Source organism: Atta cephalotes, assembly GCF_000143395.1.
Source record: "Atta cephalotes unplaced genomic scaffold scaffold00018, whole genome shotgun sequence".
Lineage (NCBI taxonomy): Eukaryota > Metazoa > Arthropoda > Insecta > Hymenoptera > Formicidae > Atta > Atta cephalotes.
Window position 1 is genome coordinate 825825 of NW_012130082.1, and position 3526 is coordinate 829350.

Sequence of the window (3526 nt, forward strand, 5' to 3'; positions counted from 1 at the left end):
TATTATTGGGTTGTCCGGAAAGTTCGTGCCGCAAAAGATTTAAATTTAATAAATGTATACTAAAATTTAAATCTTCTGCGTTTCAATTTTCCTTCAAAATCGGCACGAACTTTCCGGACAACCCAATAAATTCCCATAAATAAATTAAATGTATTAATTAGCGAATCTTTTATTAGCAAATGTATTAATTAATGGCAATCTTAGAATAAGCAAAAAAAAGTAGGTAATTAAGGCACATAATAACTTTGCTTAAATGTGCTTTATAACTATTTGAAAAATTTAATTAACCAGATTTTTACGTATATCTCTCTCTTTGAATAACAATATTTAAATGAGTATTTAAATACAGAGTTTTTAATAGGAAAAGCAAATCATATTTACGAACAAATTGCTTAAGGAAATTTCATTGGTCGAGACGACCGACAACAATACCCCGAACGATTACGAGATAAGCCAGAGGAAAGAGATTTGCGTCGATTCGCACTACAGACAAAATTACGGTAGAGACTCGCATCTACACGGCGGCGGTACACCTCACCATCGCGCATCTCGTTTCCACGATAATATCGTTAGCGCCCAAGCAAATTAGCCCTTTGTAGCGGTTTCTGTGATTGCCCTCTGTCTCTAGGAGAACGAGCGAAGGGGGCGATCAAACGCGCGAAAAGGGGGTTGGCTGAGAAACGGGGTCGGTATATAAAGCCTCAAGAGGGCGATTTTCCGCGAGTTGACAGTTAAGTTTCTCCTAAACAAGGAAGAAAACGGGATAAAAGAGACAGCGGATCAACGTCAGGATCAACGTATATACACGTAAACCGTAAAATTTGCCATGCTTGCAAATAACTTGAGACCTTTGTGGCAAATTTTGCATACAACCCGAGTGTTAATTAAACAATCCATCATTTTAAATATCTATCATCATTTTAAATATCGTCAAGTCGTGACAATTTATTGTGGAGTATTTGTTATAGAGTAATTATAACAGAAAGATTACACTAAAATATGTGACACATTTAAAATGTTTATCCTTTATTTAATAAACATAAGAATACCTTCAATTCGATACTAATAATATAATTAAGAATTGCTAGTAGATAACTATAAATCGGCTACACATCTAAACGCATAATTTATAAACGACACAAAGATCGATAAATATGGATTGATAGATCCCATTTGTGCACTGAAGAAAAGGGAATAATCGCTATTAGAAGCCACCACTCAACTATTTATAACAAAGCCGTGATTAACCCCATAACTACTGGTTAGAGTTGCCGAGAGGGTGCTGCCCCTTCTTAATTAGTCGCTATTAATTGTTCGGGCCGCGCTATACACGCGGGCACAATTGGGTTAAACATCACGATTGTCTTACACACTGCAATTTAATAACAACGCTTAATCCGCGCTTCATTTGCCGCTTACTGAATTGCCACGCGATTTTACATTGTATGGCAAAATACATACACTTTCATAAAGCTGTGAGAGTCAACCTTAATCTAAATATTTTCGTTTCTATCGGGATGCACGCAATGAAACAAGCTGAATGTTATTTTTTCTTTTCATTTTTTCATTAGATATTCTATGTTTATTATTACATCCAGGCCAAAGGATATTTTACTTTATTTAAAAACAAAAGGATAAGGATAAGCGGGGTATGAAAAGATGGTTTAGAATATGCTTTAACGCATTATTGCAAATCGAGCGTACTTGTATAAAGCTCCATATATGGGTCAACGTGACATATGGAGTATGACACTGTCTAGAATAGTGCACTCGTCAATCCTTTAAATTCAGGTCAAGGAATTGAATCCGCATGAGAATTCAGAGGATAGATCTTGGTGCGATCTTATGCTAGGAATCTAGAGAGTGTTCCAATGATTCTGCACATGTATGGCGGCCGACTGAGATTTCCAATTGTCAAAGCAACGAAAAAATTAACGGAGCAATCGGAATTCGAATTCGGAATCCTTCGTTCTCAAATCTAGGCACTAAAGCCGCATACTCAAGATTGCTTCTATTCTCGATGTTATTTCAAGCCTATATCAATATTTAATCGGCCTTACGGTTATATATTCGTATAAATGGGTTATTCAAGTATTACCAGAGCGAAATTCGATTTTCTTTTCTGATTCTTAAGAATCGACAAATTTACAAGAAAATTATTAATAAAAAATTAGAAAAAATGAGGAATAAGTTTTTTTTTATTTAATAACAAGAAAACATTATTATTAGTCAGATAAAAGAAAGGACAATTTGGATAACTCTGAGGAGTGTTAGGACCGTCCGAAATGAACTTGAAGTAGCGAGGATAGAAAATGATGGGTTTGGACGCCAAAGTTAATCCAAAGTAGAATAGGAAGTGCAATGGGTCTGTCGCTGAAGTTAACTCGAAATAGCGGAGTAGGAAGTACGTCACGTATTATAGGACAAGTCGCATTTCGTGATAACAAGCATGTCGATGAAGGAAAAGAACTGTGGTCTGCAGTAACCTTTGTAACAATATCATTTTATATTTATTGAAATGAGACATATAAAAAAAAGAAATATTCATTAATTAAAAATAATGTCAAATGTTCAAATATCTCATTTCTAAGAGCAACATTATTCAAAAGTGTAAATTAATGTCATTTTAATTCTATGAAATTTTATAGTCACTCGTACAAACACGAGCTACTGTAACGTTACAGTAACCTATTTTTTTTTTCAAGTGAATGTATTAACAGAATTCAAATTTTCTCAATTAGAAAGGAAGATATAATATTAATGAGATATTAATTAAAAATAGAAAAATAATCGATGAGAAATAATCTGTTGTAAAAAAATGGCAAAAGAAAAAAATAATTTTGAAATTACAACAGAATAAATAAATAAAGAGATAGATTTTAAACGATGTTCGGATTATCACATATTGTATCCAAAAATTCATGACAATATTGTATTAGATATTTTTTATAATTCCGAGAGAAGTATGATGTAGAAATAAAGAATATCAAAAAATATCGAAGCATTCTTTGTTGTAATAGAAAGTTTATTGATGTTTACGATGCTATTTAGCCGCACGTAAATCTGTTTTATGTCAGAAAATTTATTATCCCCACTGCTATATAAATTGATGATAATATTTCATTTTCGCGCGAAAAATATAGGGTATTCCTTTTCATTTTTATCTTCGTTTCTAATTAATGCAACATCTATTCGAGCATCTATACGTCTTAATAGAAAAAACACATATATAAACTAGTTTATACGTGCACTGAGAGAAAAAAATGATTGAAATAACCATAATTCAACTATAATTTATAGTTTTGGGATGATCATAAATTTATAATTATTTTAACTATATAAATTATAGTAACCTGAACACTGAATTATGATCCTAACGATCATAATACAATATGTATTCATTCAACTAATTGTATGGTTATCTTACATATTAATCATATTTACATATAGTAAATTATACTGTAAAATGTTGTAACTATAATATATATATATATATATATATATATATATATATATATATATAGTA